Here is a 19,567-nt window from a genome sequence, read left to right as displayed (position 1 = left end):
ATATAAATAATGTATGCAAATAGTATTTAAATTACAATTAAGCTAGTTATCCAAAATCTGTTGTTGAAAGAAAATTGGAAGAGGGAAACACCCTGCATACATTTAAATGTTTTAAATGGATGCCTTTTTAAAAATGTACCACATACTCCTACGTTTTGTGTCTTCTTAATTTATCATGGCATGCTGTGTTTGTGGCTATAGAGATGTATCCAAATCTTTAGTACATAGAATGAGATGGTTTACCCTGCTGGTTTCCAATCTGGCTGTATGTTGGAATTACATGGAGAACACAATTGTCCGGTTGTATTTGAACCTCTGGCTTTGAGAAACAAGCATTAACATTTTTTAAACGTTTTTCAGGTGATTCTAAATTTGGACCAGATTAGAAATGACTGTAGTTCATGAATAATCCTCATGTGAAGAGCAGGATACAATTTCTCATGGAGTTGATCTCTTTCTGTGGTCATGTGTTCTGAGTAACACCCAAGTCATATCACATTATCACAAGGAGTTAATGTTAACTTTTATTCTCCTAAAGAATGTAAACTTTTCCTCTCTTCTGTCTCATTATTGATTATTTTCTTATCTGCTCTAGCTCACAATGTTTGCTTTTTTTATAATCTCCATTTATCACAGATATCAGTACTCTTAAAGATACCACTCAAATATTTTCTCACAGGTGCTTCCAGCACTATCCTCTCAAGACTTCTACCATTTGCTCTTCTCTTTAGTTTTGTTTGTGAGGTTTTCAACTTTTTAAATTTCCACTTTTTTGTTTTGTTTTCTGATTTCTACTTTCTTGTGTCTTTTGCTTCTTGCCACTTTACTCAGACAATAACAAATAGGTTGAAAACATTGATGTTATTATAAGTATCATCCACCAAATAGATAAATTATTTTCTTATACTGACTGACCCAACCCATCATAGTACATTGAATTGATGTTGAATTCTTAAAACCTTCTGCTGGCACATAAATAGTTATTTATGTGCCACCAGTTGCTTAGAGATCACATTTTCTCCCCTTCATTGTGGTTGTTACTGCTGTTCATATTAGGCTTAATGTTGTAGCCATTTAAGTCAGTGCCAGAATATTCCTTAAAAGATGAGACCTACAATGTTGTTCCTGGTGTAATGTAACAGAGACTGATCTGGTGGACAGAATATAGAGAGATTACTTTGATATTATAGTGTCTTCTGAATCTTTGCTAAAAGCTATACACATTGGATAAGATGTTTTTTAGTTAATTGAAAATATAATAGCAAATTCCTTCTTACGTCATAACTCAATTCTATGGCAAGACAGATACTTTTCCTGAGGGTTGGAAAGAGTGGTGGGTAGCCCCATTAGGCCTGAGAGATCATAATTTTATGGAGTTGTGATTTGTACCCGGAGTAGTGAAATAATCCAGATGGATTCAAATTTTATATAACATCTTGGCAGTAAATGTTTATCACAACATAAATCCTTCATATAAATTAAGGGAAGGTAAAGATAAATTTGAAGACAAAGTTATTACAGGTCATTTATTTTTAAATAGCTAAAGAAATATAGAGTGGCAGAAGTATATAAATGTTCCTAACCCTGTTAACAGAGACAGAATAAAATGGATTCAAATGCAGACTTTACTTCTTATGTAGCAGCTTCCAGAATATGGCACTTTCCTCAGTTTATCCTATCATTCTCCGTGATAATTTCAAAGAAATCACAATTTTTTAAAACGTTTCTGGATGTGTGTGCATAGCAATACATTTTATTTGTCTACACATAAAAATTAACTTACCAAATATTTTTAAAGTGTTTCATTAAGACTGATGTAACTTGTCCATGGACCTATGTATAATTCTACACAGCAAACTGTACATTCTTGATCTAGAATATATATAGAGAGATGTATAAGGAATCTGAGTTCATTACTTATTCCTAGATTATGGAGTGTACAAGTTCTATTTGATCAATTTATTCAACTTTTGTTTTGCATTTGCACTCTTACATACTCAATATTTAGTAAATATTTGCAGAACAATGAATATACAAAGTTTAGGTCATCTTATATTTACCTCTTTTCACAATGACTGTAGAGCTTACAGGATCTTAATTGCATGCAATTCTGGGGTCCAATGGTGTATTAGTCTGTTTTCACACTGCTGGTAAAGACATTCCCGAAACTGGGGAATTTACAAAAGAAAGAGGTTTAATGGACTTACAGTTCCACATGGCTCAGGCTTCACAATCATGGTGGCAGGTCAAAAGCATGTCTCACATGGTGAAAGACAAGAGAAGATAGTTTAGGTAGGGAAATAAATTCCCCCTTTTTTAAGCCATCAGATCTGGAGAGACTTATTCACTATGATGAGAACAGCACAGGAAACACCTGGCCGCATGATTCAGTACCTCCCACTGGGTCCCTCCCACAACATGTGGGAATTCAAGACAAAATTTGTGTGGAAACAGCTGAACCATATCATTCAGTCCCTGCCCCGTTCCTCACATTTCAAAACTGATCAAGCCTTCCCAACAGTCCTCCAAAGTCTTAACTCATTTCAGCACTAACTTAAAAGTCCGCGATCCAAAGTCTCATCTGAGACAAGGCCAGTCCCTTCCACCTATGAGCCTGTAAAATCAAAAGCAAGTTCCTTACCTCCTGGATACAATGGGGATATAGGCTTTGGGTAAATACAGCTATTTCAAATGAGAGAAATTGGCCAAAACCAAGGAGCTACAGGCCCCATGCAAGTCTGAAATCCAGAATGGCAGTCAAATCTTAAAGCCCCAAAATGATTTCCTTTGACTTCATGTCTCACATCCAGGTCACGCTGATGCAAGAGATACATTCCCACAGTCTTGCACAGCTATACCCCTGTATAGCTTTGCAGGGTACTGCCTCCCCTCCTGACTGCTTTCATGGGTTGGTGTTAAATATCTGTGGCTTTTCTAGGCACATGGTGCCAGCTGTTGGTGGATCTACCATTTTGGGTTCTAGATGACAGTGGCCCTCTTCTTGCAGCTCTGCTTGGTGGTTCCACAGTAGGAACTCTGTGTGTGGGTTCCAACCCCACATTTCCCTTCTGCACTGCCCTCGAAGAGGTGTCCATGAGAGTCCCACCTGCAGCAAATTTCTGCCTGGGCATCCAGGTGTTTCCATACATCTTCTGAAATCTAGGGGGACATTCCCAAATCTCAGTTCTTGACTTCTGTGTACTTGCAGGCTCAACACCACTTGAAAACTGCCAAGAGGCTTGGTGCTTGCACACTCAGAAGCCACAGCCTGAGCTCTACATTAGCTCCTTTCAGCCAGGGCTAGTGCAGCTGGGATGCAGGGTACCAAGTCTTTAGACCGCACACAACATAGAGACCCTGGGCCTGGCTCAAAAAAACACATTTTCCTCCTAAACCTCTAGGCTTGTGATGGGAGGGGCTACCACAAAGGTCTCTCTCATGCTCTGGTCATTTTCCCCATTGTCTTCGTGATTAACATTCAGCTTTTCATTACTTATACAAATTTCTACAGCCAGCGTGAATTTCTCCTCAGAAAATGGAATTTTCTTTTCATGACTTTGACATCACCCAAGTCACCTCTTGAATGCTTTGATGCTTAGAAGTTCCTTCCACAAGATACCCTAAATTATCTCTCTCAAGTTCCATAATTTACTAGGGTAGGGGCAAAATCTCGCCAGACTCTTCGCTAACACATAGCAAGAGTCTAAGAGCTTCAGCTGGAAACCATCATTCTCAGGAACCTAACACAAGAACAGAAAACCAAACATTGAATGTTTTCACTCATAAGTGGGAGTTGAACAATGAGAACACATGGACACAGGGAGGGGAACATCACCTACTGGGGCTTGTCAGGGGGTGGGGAACTAGGGGAGGTTAGCATTAAGAGGAATACCTAATGTAGATGATGAGTTGATGGGTGCAGCAAACCACCAGGGAATGTGTATACCTATGTAACAAACCTGCACATTCTGCACATATAGCCTAGAACTTAAAAAAAAGGTGACAAGAGTCACCTTTTCTTCCAGGTCCCAACAAGTTTCTCATCTCCATCTGAGACCCCTTCAGTCTGGATTTCATTGTCCATATCATTATCAGCATTTTGGTCAAAGCCGTTCAACAAGTCTCTAGAATCTCCAAACTTTCCCACATTTTCCCATCTTCTTCTGAGCCCTCCAAACTGTTTCAACCTCTGCCTGTTACCCAGTTCCAAAGTCACTTCCACATTTTCAGGTATCTTTTCGTCAGTGCCCTACCCTGCTGGTGCCAATTTACTGTGCTACTCTGTTTCCACACTGCTGATAAACACATACCCAAGACTGGGCAATTTCCAAAAGAAAGAGGTTGAATGGATTTAAAGTTCCATGTGGCTGGCAAGGCCTCACATTCATGGCAGGTCAAAGACATGTCTTACATAGTGGCAGACAAGAGAAGAGAGCTTGTGCATGAAAATTCCCCTTTTTAAAACCATCAGATCTCATGAGACATATTTGCTATCATGAGAGCAGTGTGGGAAAGACCTGTTTTCATGATTCAACTACCTCCCACGAGGTCCCTCTCACATAACATGAGGGAATTCAAGATGAGATTTGGGTGGGGACACAACCAAGCCATATCAACTAGATCAGAAGAATATATTTTTAAAATCAAGTTATCTTAAGCAGCATCTCATCAATACCCTGAATCTGCTGGTAAGAAATCTCTAAGATGTTAAATGATTCCCGTGTTCATGGATCTGCAATAACTGAGATCACAAATAGCTCTGTTCTCAATTACTCTTGAGTAAACAGTTTTTACATTCATTCTGTTCTGATAATGTCTTTGCTACTGCCCATTTCACACATTTCTGACAATCAAAAATTTATTCAAGCAGAAGATTAATATTTATTTGTAGAAAACATGAAAGTTATCTTTATAAAAATATTTTCTGTGCTCAAAGGAAGTTAAGTCATCTTATTGTTTCCATTCAAGGCTAAGTAATTGTAATGTCATCAAGTATTCTTTTTTTAAGATGGTAATTTCTGGTTCTTCGATGGTTGTGAGTGTTTCTTTCTCTTAGAGAATTTTCTTTTAATGGTCTCTCAGTCACTTACATACCTTGATTTTTTCATCACAGAAGCACATCAAATTATCAAATAGAAGCTTTTAAATAGATTACAATAGGAAGCTAAAAATGCTGAAGTCACCAGCAATCATTATGTTATTATTATAACCTTTGTAAATATTGTTATTCAGCATTTTATGTATTGCCTTGATATTCTCAGGATGTTTTGTAATCATCATGTTCTATCTTCAGCTTATATGCAGAATTTATAATTGCTAATGAAGGAATATAGTAAGCATTCATGATCTGTCTTTGCCTCTTATTTCTTAAATAACATATTTTCTATTTAAGCTATATTCTTCTCATATACAATAGCCAGAAAAACTCATGTGGTGATGTATTAATGCATTTTCATACTGCTATAAAAAATACCTGAGACTGGGTAATTTATACAGAGAAAGAGGTTTAATGGACTCACAGTCCCACGTGGCTGGGGAGGCATCACAATCATGGTGGAAAGAAAAAGAGGAGCAAAGGCACACCTTACATGGTGGCAGGCAGGAGAGCATGTGCAGGGTAACTGCCCTTTGTAAAGTCATCAGATCTCATGAGAATTATTTACTATAACAAGAACGGCATGAGAAAAACCCACCACATGAGTCAATTACCTCTCACCACATTCCTCCCATGACATGTGAAGATAATTGGAACTATAATTTGAGATGAGATTTGGATGGGGGCATAGCCAAAACACATAATTCTGCCCTGGCCCCTTCCAAATCTCATGTCTTCAGATTTCAAAACCAATCATGCCTTCCCAACAGTCCTTCAGAGTCAACTCATTTTAGCATTAACTCAAAAATCTATAGTCCAAATTCTCATCTGAGACAAGGCAAGTCCCTTCAGCTTATGAGCATGTAAAATCGAAAGCAAGTTAGTTACTTGCTAGATACAATGGAGTTACAGGCATTGGGTAAATAAACCCATTCCAAATGGAAGAAACTGGCCAAAAGAAAGGAGCTACAGGCCTAGTGCAAGTCCAAATTCCAGCTGGGCAGTCAAATCTTAAAGCTCCAAAATGATTTCCTTTGACTCCATGTCTCACATTAAGGTCATGCTGATGCAAATGATGGGTTCCCATGGTCTCGGGCAGCTCTGCCCCTGTGGCTTTGCGGCACAGCCCCCTCCTGGCTGCTTTTATGGGCTAACATAAAGTGTTTGCAGCTTTTCCAGGTGCATGGTGCAAGCTGTTGATGAACCTTCCATTCTGGAACTGGGGACTGGAGGACGGTGGTCCTCTTCTCAAAGCTTCACTAGGCAGTGACCCTTGTGGCGACTCTGTGTAGAGGCTCCCACCACACATTTCCCTTCTGCTCTGCCCTAGCAGAAGTTCCCCATGAGGGCTCTGCCCCTGCAGCACACCTTTCCTGGGCATTCAGGAGTTTCTACACATCCTCTGAAATCTAGGGAGAGGTTCCCAAACCTCAATTCTTGGCATCTGTGCACCTACAGGCCCAACAGCACATGTAAGTCACAAAGGCTTGGGGCTTGCACTGCCCAAAGCAAAGACCTGAGCTATATGTTGGCCCCTTTTAGCCACAACTGGGATGCAGGGCACCAAGTCCCAAGACTGCACAAAGTAGCAAGCCCTGGGGCCTGGCCCAACCCATGAAACCATTTTTTCCTCCTATGCCTTTGGGCTGTGTTGGGAGGAGCTGCTGTGAAAACCTTGACATGGCCTGGACACATTTTTTTTTCCCATTTTCTTGGTGATTAACATTTGGCTCCTTGTTACTTATGCAAAATTCTGCAGCAGGCTTGAATTTCTCCTCAGAAAATTGGTTCCCCTTTTATATCACATTGTCAGATTGCAAATTTTTCTAACTTTTATGCTCTGCTTCCCTTTAAACATAAGTTCCAATTCCAAACCATATCTTTGTGCATGAATAAAACTGAATGCTTTTAAGAGCACTCAGGTTAAATCTTGAATGCTTTGCTGCTTAGAAATTTCTTCCACCGGATGTCCTAAATCATCTCTCTCAAGTTCAAAGTTCCACAGATCTCTAGGGCAGGAGCACAGTGCTGCCATTCTCTTTTCTAAAGCATAGCAAGAATCACCTTTGCTTCAGTTCCCAATAAGTTCCTCATTTCCATCTGAGATGACCTCAGCCTGAACTTTTTAGTTAAAACCATTCAATAAGTCTCTAGGAAACTGTAAACTTTCCCATATATTCCTGTCTTCTTCTAAGCCCTCCAAACGGTTCCAATTTCTGCCTATTACCCAGTTCCAGAGTCACTTCCACATTTTTGGTTATCTTAATAGCAATACCCCACTCTACTGGTACCAATTTACTATATTAGTCCATTTTCATACTGCTATAAAAAAAAACCTGCTACTGGGTAATTTATAAAGAAAAAGAGGTTTAATGGACTCACAGCTCCAAATGACTGGGGAGGAATCACAATCATGGTGGAAAGGAAGGAGGCACAAAGGCATGTCTTACATGGCGGCTGACAAGAAAGCATGTGTAGGGGAACTGTCATTTATAAAACCATCGGATCTCATGAGACTTATTCACTGTCATGAGAACAGCACAGGAAAAACCCACCTCATAATTTAATTACCTCTTACCAGGTCCCTCCCAGGACATGTGGGGATTATGGGAGACACAATTCAAGATGAGATATGGGTTGGGACACAGCCAAATCATATGAGATGGGAATTTGACACATATTTCTATATATGCAATTTTGTTACATTTGTGCACCTGTCTAGCATCAAAACTCACAGTAAGATAACGTTTTTTCAGCAGGTAAGACTTTTTCATTTTTCTTATTTTCTTCTATTCAAACATTGTTTTAGTTGATCATTTGCTGTTCTTCATAATGACAAGTAGAATTTTAAACTACAAAACATTTTAAGCCATAAACTTGAGTTGGAAAATGTCTAAATATAAAATTAAACAGTAAATACATTAAATATAGCATTTAAAAGTAAAAGAAAGCTTTTGCTTATACTATGAAGCATAGCTGGTAGTAGCAATAATATGTTTGCTATTTATCCACATTTATTTATGCTACATCAAGCCTGCTTTAATGCTGATGGACTAGAATAAATCCTTTTCCAGGTAATATTACCACTTAGGGTTTATATAAAAGGAAAAGTATCTGTAAGTCTGGAGGTGTTAAGGTTATATCAACCACTTTTTAGACATCAGTGCTTATTTGTTCATGTGCTTTTCAGCATGTTCTTATTTCTACTCTCAAAAGTAAAATGAGCAATCGTCACATAATAAAGCTTGTTTAAACTCAAGAAATTGCCACTGATAGTTTCTGTGGTATTGAATCCCTATGATCATCAGTTTCTCTTTTGTAATGTGAGAACATTGGAATTTTGGTCTCTTAGCCCCACCAAGACTTATTATTATAGTATTATAGGGTTGTTTGTGCTTGCCTTTCATGTTCTTTGAGGACTATACATCATGTATCTTTACGTTTTTCTTTAATCTTTTCATTCTCTCTTCTTCTAAGTCTTACCTATATGCAGAAGAGATAATATATTTCTAGCAATCTCTGGTATTTCCATCAAAGACATTTTATATTAACCTAAAATCAGATGATGCGTAGCTGATTTAATGTATCCAATGATGCCAAAGGTATTATATATCTTTAGAACATCGGCTACCCATCTGTGTTTTCCCAGGAAGTTTGTCCTAAATCCTTATATTATGAGGGAATAAGAAGTAACAGATCATTAAGGAAACAGTGCATACAACTGTAAAGCAAAATAGCTGATTTACATAGTACCTAAAAGACTTTTTCTAACTAATTTTCTGAGAAGAAACACTCTTTCTTGTTCAACTGACACATGTATATGCCCACTGAGTAACTATGAATAGTATAAATGATAACAGGTATATATGGGTATGGGTAAATAAATGTGTATGTGTGGTATGTGTGTAGGTGTTTAAGTGTGTATATTGGCTTGTACAGAGGGAACATTGCTATGTGGGTCTATAGAATGCAAAATGAAAACCAGGGAAATTCCCATTTATAATTGGAGATAACTTTAATGGCATTTTGTGTTGGCTACCTTTAGTTATTGAAATGCATCAATTTTCCCTTCCTACCATGAGACAGAGAAAATGTTGGTTCCAGAATTTATGCAACAGTTTTGGAAAATTTTTATAATTACTTATAGAGATTTAGTTTGCTATCTTGGAAATACTATGTGGGGATTGTAAAAAACTTGCAAAGCTTATGGATGAGGGGTGTAAGATAAAGATACACATCACATTTACTGTGTGGAGAATGGCAGACAGTCCAATGCATACTGAGAGACACCCAGCTGGGAGTAATTTCCCACCTAAATGAACATGAAAATATTCAAATACAGAAAAATATTCCAAATCAAATTAATCTGAAGATCCTTATAAACTAAACATAACAGATTTACAAATTTTACAACTATCCACTTATGATACCCTGCAAAGAAAGAGATTTTCAGTAATCTTACATTCACTTCTCAATTGACGTATCTCAATTATTTGCATTTTGAAATGAGAAAGTAAAGAAAAATCACCAGTGTAAATGTTTCTCAATTTGGCGTAGTGAACACATCTATTGCTCTATTCCAAAAGATAAAGGACAAAAACTAGGATAATGTAGTTGAGTTTATAACTTGTACCCAAACATGATAGATTATTATTAACCTGAAGGAGCTCTGATTTTGTTCTGTTTTGTCAGTAATTAGGATGTAGACACTAAAATCTAAAAAATTAGAAGTGCTTAGCAATTTTTAAAATTCTATTAGAGAGGCACAGCTAATGTTGCATTACAGAAAACAGATATGTTATCAGACCTATATGTGATTTCACTGAAAACACACACACACAGATATATACTTGTTTATGTTTAGAATATACTTTACTTACATTGACTGTAGCAAATAAAGAGTTTTAGTTGATTAAATGTCAATATGCCAGTAAAATATGAAGATTTTGAGGGAGGAAAAGAGCTCTGTATGAAAGAAAGTAGAAAACTAGATCATACTTCTGAGTCAAATTTATATGGGTGGAGATTTTTGACTAAACAATAGAAAGCAAAATTAAGTAGTGGGCCTTACCAGCAATGTGTGAAGTTACCTATTATTGTCTCTATCACTAGAAAAGCAATTTGAGTACTGAGTGTTGGTTAGGCAGATGACTTCTAAGTTTAGTTCCTTCTAAGATTCTGTTATGATTTTATATAATAATTCATTACTAGAATCTGAGTCTTTACTGTATTACTTGGGATTTCTAAGTAGAAATATTGGTCTGATATTTATTAACAGGATAGGTGAATTTAAAACATAAAGAATATACTACATTTTATCCATTTAAGTTTGATCCTTATACAGGATCTTTCCTGCTGGCATCAAGTCAGTGCCTTTCAGGGACAGATATCCCAGAAGACAGAGCAGACAGCCATCTGTGATGTTCTACAGCCTCCTCAGGGGGCATCTCCAGGTACAGGAAAAACTGAGGCAACTAGGGTCTTCAGTTTATTTAAGTTTATTTCAATACTAGTACATTGAAAACCTATTAGTACCAGGAACTGTGCTTGATACTGAAAATGCAAAGGTGAATGAGGCCAGCTCTGCCCTACTGGAGCTTGCAATGTAATGGGGCACACAGATACATACTCTGGTCATTATATTTGCTACATTATCTGGTAAGGGAAGCTCCCAACCCACCAAGGGAGACAGTGAGTGATCATACTACCCTGCCTGGGAAGCCATGCTTTTTCCACAGATCTGTGCAACCTGTAGATCAGGAGATCCTTTTTGTGAGACCACACCAACAGGGCCTTGGGTTCCAAGCACAGAGCAGTGCTGATTCTCAGCAACTGCTCAGATGGAGACTGCCTAAGACTACCAAGTTTCCAGAGAGGGGAGCGCCTGCAATCACTGCAGCTGCCTGCTGCCATCACTGCAGCTGCCTGCTGCCTAAGACTACTGAGCTCCAAGGTGGAGGGACAGCTGCCATCACTGCAGCTCCAGCCTGCTGTTTTTTCCTTGCTGGTGCCGGGGGTGACTGGATGGTTTGGACTCAAGAATAATTCCCAACAGCACATCACAGTGGCTGTAGCAGATCATGATCAGACTGCCTCTTTAGGCCAGACCCTGACCCATCCCTCCTCACTATGCAGGGCCTCCCTGCAGGAATTTCAGCAACTCTAGCCAGGGGATTAGGAAGAGAACTCTGAGCAGACTGAGACTAAGCCTCTGATGGAAGGGGCAGCCATGGTCTCTGCAGAGCAGTAAACTTAGTCTTTACTTCTACTGACTCTGAGGAACCTCGGCAGCACAGATGAATGGGATTTCCTCCAGTCCAGGCACACCTCCTCTGCTAAGGGGTAGCCAGAGTGCTTCATTAAGCAAGTACCTGATTCCATGTATTCTGACAGGGTCAAACCCCACAACAGGGATTGCCAGACACCTTATACAGGATCTTTCCTGCAGGCATCAAGTCAGTGCCTCTCAGGGACAGATATCCCAGAAGACGGAGCAGACAGCCATCTTTGATGTTCTACAGCCTCCTCAGGGGACATCTCCAGGTACAGGAAAAACTGAGGCAACTAGGGTCTTGAGTAGACCCCAGAAAACTGCTACAGTTCTGTGGAAGAGGGACCTAGCTGTTAAAAGCAAAACAAGCAAACAGAAAGCAACAACAGCAACAGCATTGATACAGTTTGACTGTGTCCCCACCCAAACCTCAACTTGAATTGTATCTCTCAGAATTCCCATTGTTGTGGGAGGGACCCAGGAGGGGATAATTGAATCATGAGGGCTAGTGTTTTCTGTGCTATCCTTATAGTGAATAAGTCTTATGAGATCTGATGGGTTTATCAGGGGTTTCTGCTTTTGTTTCTTCCTCATTTTTATCTTGTCACTATGATATAAGAAGTGCCTTTTGCTTCCTGCCATGATTCTGAGGCCTCCCCAGCCATGTGGACTGTAAGTCCAATTACACCTCTTTTTCTTCCCAGTTTTGAATATGTTTTTATCAGCAGCATGAAAATGAACTAACATAAGCATCAGCAAAAATGTCTCCACAAAAACTCCATCCAAAGTCAAGCAGTCTCAAAGATCAAAGCTAGATAAACTCACAAATATGAGAAAGAATCAACAAAAGAACACTGAAAATTCAAAAAACCTCTTTTCCAGCAAATGATTGCAACACCTCTCCAGCAGGGGCACAGAACTAGACGGAAGCCAAGATGGATGAATTGACAAATGTAGGCTTCAGAAGGTGAGTAATAACAAATTTTGCTGAGCTAAAGAAGCATATTATAACCCAAAGCAAAGAAGCTAAGAATTATAATAAAACATTATAGGTGCTGTTAGCTAGAATAACCAGTTTAGAGAGAAACATACATGACCTGATGCAGCTGAAAAACACAGCATGAGAACTTCACAGGGCAGCCACATGTATCAATTACTGAATTGACCAAGCAGAGGAAGGAATTTAAGAGCTTGAAGACTATTTTGCTGAAACAAGAAAAGCAGACACGATTATAGAAAAAAGAATAAAAAAGAACACACAAAGCCTCCGAGAACTATGGGATTATGTAAAAAGACCACATCTGTGACTGACTGGGGTGCCTGAAAGAGATGGGGAGAATGGAACCAAGTTGGAAAACAGACTTCAAGATATCATCCCAAAGTTCCCCAACATAAGAAGACAGGTCAACATTCAAATTCAGGAAATACAGAGAACCCCAGTAAGTTACTCCATGAGAAGATCAACTCCAAGACACATAATTGTCAGATTCTCCAAGGTCAAATTTTAAAAAAAATTTCTTAATGGTAGCCAGAGAGAAAGACCAGATCACCCATAAAAGGAAGCTCGTTAGACTAATAGCCTCTCAGCAGATACCCTATATGCCAGAAGAGGTTGGGAACCAATATTAAACATTTTTTAAAAAAATAATATTCAACCCAGAATTTCATATCCAGCCAAACTAAGCTTCATAAGTGAAGCAGAAATAAAATCCTTTTCAGACAAATGCTGAGGAAATTAGTCACCATCAGGCCTGCCTTGCAAGAGCTCTTGAAGAAAGTACTAAATATGGGAAGGGACAACTGTTATCAGCCACTGCAAAAACACACTGAATTACACAGACCAAATGACACTATGAAGCAGCTACATCAAGTCTGCAAAATAACAAACTGGCATCATGTTGACAGGATCAAATTCACACATAACAATAGTAACCTTAAATGTAAATGGGTTAAATGCCCCAATTAAAAGACACAGAATGTCAAGCTGGATAAACAGTCAAGACCCATCAGTGTGCTGTATTCAAGAGATCCATCTCATGTGCAAAAGCACATAGACCCAAAATAAGGGGATGGGAGAAAATTTACCAAGCAGATAAAAGGCAGAAAAAAGGAGGGGTTACAATCCTAGTTTCTGACAAAACAGACTTTAAACCAAAAAGGTAAAAGAACGACAAAGACGGCATTACATAATGGTAGAGGGATCAATTCAACAAGAAGAGCTAACTATCCTAAATATATTTTCACCCAATACAGGAGCACCCAGATTTATTGACCTACAAAGAGACTTAGACTTCTACGCAATATTAGGGGGAGATTTTAACAGCCTACTGTCAGTTTTAGAAAGATCATAGAGATAGAAAATTAACAAGCATATTCAGAACTTGAACTCAGCTCTGGATCAAGTGAACATGAAAAATATCTACAGAACTCTCCACCTAAACGCAACAGAATGCCCATTCTTCTCAATACCACTTGGCACTTACTCTAAAATTGATAACATATTTGGACGTAAAACAATTCTCAGCAAATGCAAAAGAACTGAAATTATAACAAACAGTTGCTCAGACCACAGTTCAATCAAATTAGAACTCAACATTAAGAAACTCACTCAAACCACACAACTACATGAAAACTGAACAACCTGTTCCTAAATGACTCCTGGGTAAATAATGAAATTAAGGCAGGAATCAAGAAGTTCTTAGAAACCAATGAGAACAAAGAGACAATGTACCAGAATCTCTGGGACACAGCTAAAGCAGTGTGAAGAGGGAAATTTATAGCACTAAATGCTCACATCAAAAAGATAGAAAGATCTGAAATCAAAACCCTAACATAGCAATGAAAAGAACTAGAGAACCAAGAGCAAACAAACCCAAGAGGTAGCAGAGAACAATAACCAAGATCAGAGCAGAACTGAAGGAGATAGAAACCTGAAAACCCCGTAAAATAATAAATCCAGGAGGTGTTTTTTTGAAAAAATCAGTAAAATAGATGGCCCACTAGTTAGACTAATAAAGAAGAAAAGAAAGAAGAATCAAATAGACACAATAAAAATGTTAGAGGGGCTATCACCAGTGACCCCACAGAAATACAAACAACCATCAGAAAATACTAGGAACACACCTATGCAAATAAGCTAGAAAATATAGAAAAAAATGGATAAATTCTTGAACACATTCACCCTCCCAAGGTTCACCAGGAAGAAGCTAAATCCCTGAACAGACCAATAAAAAGTTCCGAAATTGAGGCCAAAATAAATAGCCTACCAACCCCAAAAAAGCCCTTTATCAGACAGATTTAGAGCTGAATTCTATCTGAGGTACAAAGAGGAGCTGGTACCACTTTTTCTAAACTATTCCAAACAATTGAATAGGAGAAACTTCTCCCTGACTTATTTTATGAAGCCAGCATCATCATCATACCAAACTCTAGCTGAGATATAGCAAGAAAATAAATCTTCAGGCCAATATCCATGATAAACATTGATGCAGTGTTCCTCAATATCTTCAATAAAATACTGGCAAACTGAACCCTGCAACAGATCATAAAGCTTATTTACCAAGGTAAAGTTGGCTTCATCCCTGGGATGCAAGGCTGGTTCAGCATATGCAAATTGATAAACATAATTCATCACATAAACAGAGCTAAAAGCAAAAGCCATATGATTAACTCAATGATGCGGAAAATACCTTAAATAAAATCCAACATCGCTTCATGTTAAAAGCTCTCAGTAAACAAGATATTGATGGAACATATCTCAAAATAATAAGAGCCATTTATGACAAACCCACAGCCAATATTGTACAGAATGGGCAAAAGCTGGAAGCATTCCCCATGAAAACTGGTGCAAGACAAGGATGCCTTCTCTTACCACTCCTATTCAACCTAGCATTAGAATTTCTGGCCAGGGCAATCAGACAGGAGAAAGAAATACAGGATGTTCAAATAAGAAAAGAGAAGTCAAACTGTCTCTTTTTGTAGATAACATGATCCTATATCTAGAAAACCCCATCTTCTCAGCCTAAAAGCTCTTTAAACTAATAAGAAATTTCAGCAAAGTCTGAAATCACCATGTAAAAATCAAAAGCATTTTCTTTCTTTTCTTTTCTTTTCCTTTTTTCTTTCTTTCCTTCCTTTCGTTCCTTCCCTCCCTCCCTCCCTCCCTCCCTCTCTCTCTCTCTCTTTCTTTCTTTCTTTCTTCTTCTTTTCTTTCTTTTCTTTCTTCTTCCTTCTTTCTTTTTTTTTTTTGAGATGGAGTCTGCCAGGCTGGAGTGCAGTCGTACAATCTCAGCTCACTGCAACCTGCAACCTCCACCTCCTGGGTTCAAGCAATTCTTCCACCTCAGCCTCCTTAGTAGCTGGGACAACAGGTGTGTGCCACCACACCTGGCTAATTTTTGTATTTTTAGTAGAGACGGAGTTTCACCATGACCAGGATGGTCTCAATCTCTTGACCTCATGATCCGCCAGCCTTAGCCTCCCAAAATGCTGGAATTATAGGCGTGAGCCACTGCACCCAGCCAATCACAAGCATTTCTATATACCAACAATAGACAAGCAGAGAGCCAAATCATGAATGAACTCCCATTCACAATTGCTACAAACAGAATAAAATACCTAGGAATACAGCTAACAGGGAAAGTGAAGGATCTCTTCAAAAACTACAAACCACTGCTCAAGGAAATCAGAGGGAATACAGACAAATGAAAAAACATTCCATCTTCATGGATAGGAAGAATCAATGCTGTGAAAATGGCCATACTGTCCAAAGTAATTTGTACATTCAATGCTATTCCCATCAAACTACCATTGACATTTTTCAAAGAATTAGAAAAAAACTACTTTAAATTTTATATGAAACCATAAAAGAGCCCGTATTGCCAAGACAATCCTAAGCAAAAAGAACAAAGCTGGAGGCATCATGCTACCTGATTTCAAACAATACTACAAGGCAACAGTAACCAAAACAGCATGGTACTGGCACAAAAACAGACTTATAGACCAATGGAATAGGATAAATATCTCAGAAATAAGACTGTACATCTGGTCTTCGACAAACCTGATGAAAACAAGCAATGGGGAAAGGATTCCCTATTTAATAAATGGCGCTGGGAAAACTGGCTAGCCATATGCAAAAAATTGAAATTGGATACCTTTCTTATACAAAAATGAAGAAAGATTAAACATTTAAAGTAAAACCCAACACTATAAAAGCCCTGGAAGAAAATTTAGGCAATACCATTCAGGACATAGACATGGCAAAGATTTCATAATGAAAATGTCAAAAGCAGTTGCAACAAAAGCAAAAATTGACAAATGGGATCTAATTAGACTAAAGAGCTTCTGAACAGCAAAAGAAACTGTCATTAGAGTAAACAGACAACCTACAGAATGGGAGAAAAATTTTGCAATCTATCCATCTAACAAAGGTCTAATATCCAGAATCAACAAGGAATTTTAAAAAATGTCCAAAAAAAAAACCCCATTAAAAACTGAACAAAATATCTGAAGCGACTCTTCTCAAAAGAAGACATTTATGTGGCCAACAAACAAATTTAAAAAAAGTTCAACATCACTGATCATTGGAGAAATTAAAATCAAAACTACAATGAGATACCATCACACATTGGTCAGAATGGCAATTATTAAATCTTCAAGAAACAACAGATCCTGGTGAGGCTATGTAGAAATAAGAATGCTTTTACACTGTTGGAGGGAATGTAATTAGTTCAACCATTGTAGAAGACAGTATGGGGATTCTTCAAAGCCATAGAGGCAGAAATAATATTTGAGCCAGTGATCCCATTACTGGGTATATACCCAAAGGAATATAAACCATTTTGTTATAAAGATGCATACCCACATATGTTCATTCACAATAGCAGAGATTGAATCAACCCCAATGCCCATGACTGATGGACTGGATAAAGAATATGTGGTAAATATACAACATGGAATACTATGCAACCAAAAAAAAGAACAAGATCATGTCCTTTGCAGGAACATCGATGGAGCTGGAAGGCATTATCCTCAGCAAACTAATGCAGGAACATAAAACCATACACTGCATGTTGTCACTTACAGTGGGAGCTGAACAATGAGAACACATCGACGCAGGTTGGGGAACAACATACCCTGGGGCCTGTCCGAGGGGCTGAGGGGAGGGAAAGCATTAAAATAAATAGCTAATGCAAGGGGCTTAATGTCTAGTTGATGTGTTGTTAGGTGCAGCAGACCACTATGGTACATGTTTACCTATGTAACAAACCTGCACATCCTGCACATGTATCCCAGAACTTAAAATAAAAATTTTTAAAACATCAGTGAAGACTTGGTTAGAAAAACATGAAGCAATGTTTCCTGGGTAAACCACAGTAGCTATTAGCCATTAATGGCAAACTGATAGACAAGAAAATGTTTCAAAAATGCAAGGATTGCTGCTTCTGTCACATTGAAAATGGACCAGCTTTTGGAACTGAACAGATCCAAAGATAATGGTAATTCATAGCTCTGTGTAATTTCAACTTGAATTTATAATACTTTCGAGATTTTCTGAAACATAAAAAGCAGTAGTACCAAAATCATGTTTTCTGCCAAGGATTGCTTTTAGTATGTGATTAACCTCCCAAATGATAACATATTTCCAAAAGTCCTCTTAGGAGGTTACTCTTTGGGAACAGCAAATAGAGAATAATGGCTGACATTATTTACTTGCTACAACTGCTGCTACTTGTTTGTCACATAATGGTCTCTCATTTTATCATTTATGTAACTGGTGACCATTAGCATGCAGGTTTACGGTACTTCAGTGTAAAATGGAGGGGGAAGGAGCAAGTGAGTAAAACTAATTTACTTATGAAATGGCAACTTGAGAAAATGTATTTTGAACGAATGGCATTTCCTTGAACTCATCTTTTCATAAGTTCCGTTTTTAAGACCCTTTAAAAAGAGACCTTGGTGTTCCAGTAAAATTGCTAGAGTGGTAAATGTTCCATCAGATATGCTTTCTTCAGTCTTCTACTTAAGAACTTCAGAATAAGTATAGTAATCACAATAATATATGCTGCTATTAAATTTTCACCACAGTTCTTCTTAAGAGCTCATAGGATACTGTGTGGCCACAGTGAATCTGTTCTTTAAAAACATCTCTGTGGAACAGTGTATATTTTTCGAGATCTATTGTGATTGTATGATTTCTGAAGAAAATAGGAAATATGAACTTATTTACTGGCGTCTTTTGTTCAGTTATGTTAATTAGTTGTTAAGTTTCCCAGGCTGAATGATAGGTGCATTGTAAACATTGATAAGTGCATTTCTGATAATTTTTTCAAACATTTTCACCAGTCAACCAATTTTGTGGGACTCATCTTTTCCCCTTCTAGAGTGGTTTTACAATTTATAAAAAGAGAAGTATCGGACAAGAAAACTGTATTGATATCTTTTCTGGGACTCACATTGTGTTTGCCAGATTTGTCAAAGATGGGAGAAGAGTGAGGATTATAATAATCAATATTATTTTAAATAAGACACTGGTTCTATTAGAGCATATGTAAATATGTGCTGACTCTTATGAGTAACTTAAGTCTAAAGAGCTCTGACCTCCTTTGAAAGAGAGTTACATAAACACAAGCAATCATCACCAACACTTGGAAATTACATTTCTTAGTAATACATTAAATAGGCTGAGTTGAGGTCACCTGGATGACATTTTGTTGTGATTTTTAATTAGGCTCTCTGGCTTTCTTTTTTTCTTTTTCTTCTTTTTTTTTTTTTTGGCATGCCAGATTTCCTCACAGCAGCAGAGCTACTATATTTTATTGAACATGCATATGATGATTCAGTCTTTTCTATCCACATGTAATGATAATAAATAATGCCTTTGAACTTGCAAAATTTGCTATGTTTTTGCAGTGCGTTAACTGTTGTGACTGAAGCTATAAAGAAGTGATGTAATTTGCTGCTATTTCTCTTCTCATTTTTATTATAGTAGACTCTATGAGGAAGGGTAAGATGTAATGGAAAGAGCAGTGAAAGTTCTGCTGGTCTCCATAATTCAACTTATTGCCTGTGAGACTTTAAGTGACTCAATCTGATCCTTGGCTTACATATCAAAATGATAATAGAAATATATCCCTTGCATCTCATAATTAGTGATAGAATTCAAGTATCATAATGCATACTAAAATTATTTTATAAAGGAA

At 37.9% G+C, this 19,567-nt stretch overlaps 1 long non-coding RNA gene across 1 annotated transcript; it reads left to right on the top strand.

The window, feature by feature from the left end:
- The first annotated feature begins 3,875 nt into the window (after positions 1 to 3,875).
- On the top strand, positions 3,876 to 17,669 carry LOC116551255. Its single transcript, XR_004268803.1, has 2 exons — positions 3,876 to 3,916; positions 17,592 to 17,669. It is a non-coding gene; the product is annotated as an uncharacterized LOC116551255 (long non-coding RNA).
- Positions 17,670 to 19,567: the final 1,898 nt, after the last annotated feature.

The sequence above is a fragment of the Sapajus apella genome, unplaced genomic scaffold (genome assembly GCF_009761245.1).
Source record: "Sapajus apella isolate SASKATOON/1434 unplaced genomic scaffold, GSC_monkey_1.0 scaffold9, whole genome shotgun sequence".
NCBI lineage: Eukaryota > Metazoa > Chordata > Mammalia > Primates > Cebidae > Sapajus > Sapajus apella.
This window is presented reverse-complemented; position numbering and strand designations above follow the sequence as displayed.